The following is a 6,749-nucleotide window of genomic DNA, read 5'->3' as shown; positions in this document are numbered from 1 at the left end:
CCACCACGCTCAGTTAATCTTTGTATTTTTAGTGGAGACAGGATTTTACCATGATGGGAAGGCTAGCCTTGAACTCCTGACTTCAGGTAATCCCTGCCACCTTGGCCTCCCCACAGTGCTGGCATTATAGGCGTGAGCCACTGCACCTGGCCTCTTTTAACATTCTAAAGAGAAAAAGAGAAAGCGATTTAGCCTAGCAGCCAAGGAAAGAAAAAACAACGTATACATTAAATTGCCCTTTAATTTTTTTTTCTTTTAATTGTACTTTAAGTTCTAGGGTACATGTGCATAACGTGCAGGTTTATTACATATGTATACTTGTGCCATGTTGCTGTGCTGCACCCATCAACTCGTCAGCACCCATCAACTCGTCATTTACATCAGGTATAACTCCCAATGCAATCCCTCCCCCCTCCCCCCTCCCCGTGATAGGCCCTGGTGTGTGATGTTCCCCTTCCCAAGTCCAAGTGATCTCATTGTTCAGTTCCCACCTATGAGTGAGAACATGCGGTGTTTGGTTTTCTGGTCTTCCGATAGTTTGCTGAGAATAATGGTTTCCAGCTGCATCCATGTCCCTACAAAGGACACAAACTCATCCTTTTTGATGGCTGCATAGTATTCCATGGTGTATATGTGCCACATTTTCTTAATCCAGTCTGTCACTGATGGACATTTGGGTTGATTCCAAGTCTTTGCTATTGTAAATAGTGCCGCAATAAACATACGTGTGCATGTGTCTTTATAGCAGCATGATTTATAATCCTTTGGGTATATACCCAGTAATGGGATGGCTGGGTCATATGGTACTTCTAGTTCTAGGCCCTTTAATTTTCTTTCTTTTTTTTTTTTTTTTTTTTTTTTGAGACGGAGTCTCGCTCTGCCGCCCAGGCTGGAGTGCAGTGGCCGGATCTCAGCTCACTGCAAGCTCCGCCTCTTGGGTTCACGCCATTCTCCTGCCTCAGCCTCCCGAGTAGCTGGGACTACAGGCGCCCGCCACCGCGCCCGGCTAGTTTTTTGTATTTTTTAGTAGAGACGGGGTTTCACCGTGTTAGCCAGGATGGTCTCGATCTCCTGACCTCGTGATCCGCCCGTCTCGGCCTCCCAAAGTGCTGGGATTACAGGCTTGAGCCACTGCGCCCCGCCGGCCCTTTAATTTTCTACAGCTTGCTTGCAGTATGGTAACACTACTGGGGCTTTTAAATGCTTCATATCAGTGGTGATCACAAACATTTTAAAATTCCTCTATTTAAGGGTTTTTTCTTTGTTGTTAGATATATTTGCTTTTGTTTCGTTTTCGCCTTTTTCTTGGACATGAAGCAGAGATATATTTTCATTTTTCCCTATTTTTTCAAGGGAGAAGCCCAACTGATATTCAGGAAAAGACCTGACCAATTCTCATTTAAAGTTACGCAAAAGGCTGGGCGCGGTGGCTCATGCCTGTAATCCCAGCACTTTGAGAGGTCGAGGCAGGCAGATCACCCAAGGTCAGGAGTTTGAGACCAGCCTGGCCAACATGGTGAAACCCCATCTCTACTAAGAACACAAAAATTAGCTGGGCATGATGGCACATACCTGTAACCCCAACTACTTCGGAGACTGCGGCAGGAGAATCACTTGAACCCGGGAGGCGGAGGTTGCAGCAAGCTGAGAGCATGCCATTGCACTCCACCCTGGGCATGACAGAGAGACTCTGTCTCAAAAAAAAAAAAAAAAAAAAGATACCATGAAGGGACTTTAAGACTGGCCACTTCCCAAATCCCACAGGATAAGTATCCTGTAAAAACTTGCTTTTGTTGATAGGTACGTGAAAACTCCAGGATTCGACATATCTACTTTTCCTGTAATTTTTACTAAACAAAGGTGCCTTTAAAGGTTCTCTAACCTGCTATAATTGAACTCTCATGGAGCTTGAGACTGTGGAACACAAACTCTTTTAAGACTTTAGCTGCCGTGGAATTCTTTTATGCTTTCACAGCCCCACTATCCAATACAGTAGCTACTAGTCACATGTGGCCATTTCAATCAGATTGAATTTAAACGAAGTAAAATTTAAAATGCCTTCTCAATCACATTAGCTATATACATGGCAGGTGCTCAAAAACAACCTGTGGCTCTGGCACTAGGCAGCACAGTTTTCTCCTCACTGCAAAAAGTTCAATTCCACAGCACACTGCTCTAGAGAAACCCAGGAAATCTTCCCTTTTTGACCGACTTTTTAAAAAGACAGCTTTAGTGCAACATTATTGATATGATAAATTACACATATTTAAAGCATACAACTTGATAAATTTGGACATTTGTGTACACTCATTAAGTTTCCTTTTTCTTCTTCTTTGTAATCTCTGTTTCTTCCCCAGGTGATCATTTATTTGCTGCCTGCCACTAGAGATTAGTTTTATATAAACAAAATAACATAGTATGTGACCTAAGGGGAAGCGGCTTCTTTCACTCAGCATTAAGTATTTTGAGATTATATACACGCTGCTCTATGTAACAATAGTTCATTCCTTTTCATTGCTGATTAGAGTCTTTCCTTTGACTATATCACAATTTGTTTATCCATTCTCTTATTGATGAAGATTTAGTTTGTTTCCAGTTTGGGGCTCTTCTAACCCAAACTGTTATGAACATTAATATAAAAGCCTTTCTAAGAGCTATGCTTTCTTTTCTCTTGTGCAAATACCTAAAACTGAAATAGTTGGATCATATAGTAGGTCTACGTTTAACTTTTTAAAAAACAACCAAACTGTCTGCCAATGTCATAGTATTTCACATCCCAACTATCAGCGTATGAGAATTTCAGACCAATTTTGAACTGAGCTCTTGACCCATGGGGAAATTTACTCTAACCAGTTCCTATAAATCTACAAAGCAATTCTACAGCTATCTAAAATTTTGACTCCCAAGTCTTTCTCTTTTCAGTTACATAATTCTCGCCAAAAATCATTGTCATAAAAGGAGTACTAGGAAAACAGTGTGGCGATTCCTCAAGGATCTAGAACTAGAAATACCATTCGACCCAGCCATCCTATTACTGGGGATATACCCAAAGGATTGTAAGTCATGCTGCTATAAAGACACATGCACACGTATGTTTATGGCGGCACTATTCACAACAGCAAAGACTTGGATCGACCCGAACGTCCATCAGTGACAGACTAGATTAAGAAAATGTGGCACCTATACACCATGGAATACTATGCAGCCATAAAAAAGGATGAGTTCGTGTCCTTTGTAGGGACATGGATGCAGCTGGAAACCATCATTCTCAGCAAACTGTCGCAAGAAAGAAAACCAAATACCGCATGGTCTCACTCATAGGTGAGAACTGAACAATGAGATCACTTGGACACAGGAAGGGGAACATCACACACCGGGTCCTACTGTGGGGATGGGGGAGGAGGAGGGATAGCATTAGGAGATATATCAACATAAATGATGAGTTAATGGGTGCAGCACACCAACATGGCTCATGTATACATATGTAACAAACCTGCATGTTGTGCACACGTACCCTAGAACTTAATTAAAAAAAAAAAAAAAAAAAAAAAAAGGAGTACTAGGCTCTCACCAGAAGAAAACAAGAAGAGGGTTCCTGAAAGGAAGCAGCATCCATTGCCTCTCATCAGGGAACAGCCTGCACTTCCGGTCTGGTGCACCACATGGGGAATAGCCCACCTCAGCAGAAAATGGACACTGGATTTCAAGCCACAAGCTGTCTGAAACACGAAACCATCATCATGCCTTCAATTATCTGAATGGTATGATAATTGAATGGTACTGTCAATTATCTGAATGGTATGAGAGCCAAACTTAAAATTCTCTCTGAAATCATCTTTTTATAATCCTAGTCTGCCCTCCTTCACTAAAAAATGCTATGCTACTTAAGACGCAACATTATTTTACTTCATGCTGGAATGGAATACACCATTTATATTAGTTACTATTAGCTGGCAAGGATTGAGGAGACAAACTAAAATGGTAGGTTTTTAGTAGCATTATGTATCAGCATTTTTATAGCTGATTGAAAATGAACCCCTGCTAAACGACTGCAGTTAGTCTCCAAATCCAGTTTACTTCAGTGAAAGCAAACAGTTGCCCTGTGAAGCGGGTTGGCAAAAAAGCAGTTCACTTTGGCACACCAAGGATTGTACCTGGCTGGTATACAGTCCCAGCTGCATTAACTGAGGCATCAGGGTATCGACCATGATCTGAGTCTGCAACTTTCAATGCGTCACAGAGGTCAGCAAAACTGGAAGAAGGTGACCGAGCATAGTAGCCTTAGTAACTTCTTCCAAGCCTTTTAACCTACAGAAAGTTCAAGAAAAACACTCAGCCTAAGCAATGCCCAACCACCACATGAGAAGCAACTAATGTCATCTTTATCTGACAAATTCTTTTAAACTACATCTCCTTAAACTAGTTAAGCACTTTCAGCAATAGTAATTCAGCCCACAATTTCCCACCTTCTGCCACTGATGAAGAGGGAAAGAGCAGAAAGCTATTAATGGACAAGCTATTAATAGATACCATCTCACACCTATCAGAATGGCTATAATTAAGCCGAAAAAATAACAGATTCTGGAAAGGTCGTGGAGAAGATGGAATACTTACACAGTGCTAAAGATGTGAATTTGTTCAGTCAGTGTGGAAAACAGTGTAGGAATTTCTCAAAGATCTTACAAAAGAAGTACCATTTGACCCAGAAATCCCATTTTTGGCTGTACACCCAAAGGAAAATAAATCTTTCTACATGATTAATGCATGATTCAGATACATATATATGTGTGTTAATCACAGCACTATTCACATTGGCAAAGACATGGAATCAACCGAAATGCCCATCGACAGTAGACTGGATAAACAAAAAGTGGTACACATACACCAATGCAGCCATAAAAAAAGAACAAGATCCTGTCCTTTGCAGCAACATGGATAAATCTGGAGGCCATTATCCTAAGCGAACAGTCATAGGAACAGAAAATCAAATACTGTACATTCTCACTTATTAGTGAGAGTTAAACACTGAGAACACATGGTCACAAAGAAGGCAGCAACAGACACTGGGGCCTACTTGAGGGTGGAGGATGGGAGGAAGGAGAGGATTAAAAAACCACCAATTGGGTACTATCCTTATTATCTGGGTGACAAAATAGTCTGTATGCCAAACCCTCATAACATGCAGTTTACCTATATTAACAAACCTGCACATGTACCCCTGAACCCAAAAGTTAAAAAATAAAAACCCCCCTCCAAAAAAGGAAGTGCCTTAAGTGCTTTAGAAATATTATCTTATTTGATCTAAACAATAACCCTGCAAGGTAGACTATTTTCCTCTTCACTTATGATGACCACAGAGATGTTAAGTTAACTTGTCCAAGGCCACACAAGTTACCAATGGAGGAACAGTGTTGGGGGTTGAGTTCAGACAATGCAGTTCCAGAGTCCGTGTTCCTAATCATTAAGCTATGCTGTGCTGTTTCTCAAAAACTGTAACAGGTCACACACACATGGCATTTACTCCATGCCAGGAATTGCTCTATGCACTGACACATACATAACAATGTAACCCCCAAGGTCACCCATGGGAGGCAGTACAGTGCTCAGGAAGGCTCCCCCATTGAAGTTGGGAAAGGAAGGGGTGGGAGGAGCAGACTCTCAATCCCACACTGATGAACACCAGTTTCTTAGACACTCACTTCATTGACTGTTTCTAAAACATTCAACTTCTTAATGGCACTATTTCTTGTTTTTTTTTTTAATTCCTATTTCATCAGTTATGGAAGATTTAATGGTATTATCACAATGGTAAGTACCAGTTATAATTAACAAACCGGTTTGGGAGCAAGGCTGACTCCTGGTGAGCCTGCAGCTCTCCCCTGGTGAGAGCAGCAGTGCACAGATGTATCAAGCAGAGCCGACCAGCCCCGTGGGTTCAGTGGGCCATGGCACTGGCCTGGACATTTTATTGAGTGAATGGAGAGATCTAATCCATCTGGCAAGTCAGTTAAGAGAGCTTCTACCATTTTTGTTGACATGTAACACTGTAATAAAACTCACTTGTAATACTGTAAAGCTCTGTAAAAAAATTTTAAACTAGCCTATTTCTTTAAAGGAGATGTTAAGCAATTTGTGCTCCCTTGAACCTCTTCATTTTTGCTTTTAGGACAGTAGAGCTCAGTAACACAATCAGTTACTAAACACAATCAATTACTAAAATAAATATTATCAACAGTAACCAAAAAATTCAACTTAAGGCTATCATACCCGAACTCAAATATCCAGAAGCCAATTTAAGTAATCCATGCCTCCTTGGCAAGAGTGTATGGATAATACCTTTTCTTTGTGATAGTAAAACCTACCTATTTTCTCACCTTACCCAGTATCAGGTTTTATGCATCTACAGATAAAGCAATCAACATACTGCATAGAAATCTTGAGCTCTTAATTGAAAGGTACACCAGAGTTATATCTAAATCATTAGCTACAATGATCTAAAACACAGTTACATCTAAATCTTTTGTAACTATGATCTAAAACCACTTCAGTTACATCCTAGTATTAATCACAGGATAAAAACTCTTACATTACCTTTACTTTCAGAACTATAGCCAGTGTTGCTATCTTGTGCAGGCAACATGTCTTCATAACCCCACAATACTATGTGTTTTCCCCCAAGTAAACAGGAGGGAGATCCAGACGCCCCTTCCAAAAGCAACAGCTTGGAGGACAGAAGAAAAATCAAAGAC

General features: G+C 40.8%; 1 long non-coding RNA gene across 1 annotated transcript; it reads right to left on the bottom strand.

Moving 5' to 3' along the window:
- Positions 1-49: 49 nt before the first annotated feature.
- Positions 50-4,301, bottom strand: LOC106995682 (uncharacterized). Its single transcript, XR_003726829.2, has 3 exons — positions 4,155-4,301; positions 3,572-3,719; positions 50-164 (listed from the first exon to the last, which is right to left on the bottom strand). It is a non-coding gene; the product is annotated as an uncharacterized LOC106995682 (long non-coding RNA).
- Between the last annotated feature and the right edge of the window lie 2,448 nt (positions 4,302-6,749).

The sequence above is a fragment of the Macaca mulatta genome, chromosome 16 (genome assembly GCF_049350105.2).
Source record: "Macaca mulatta isolate MMU2019108-1 chromosome 16, T2T-MMU8v2.0, whole genome shotgun sequence".
NCBI lineage: Eukaryota > Metazoa > Chordata > Mammalia > Primates > Cercopithecidae > Macaca > Macaca mulatta.
This window is presented reverse-complemented; position numbering and strand designations above follow the sequence as displayed.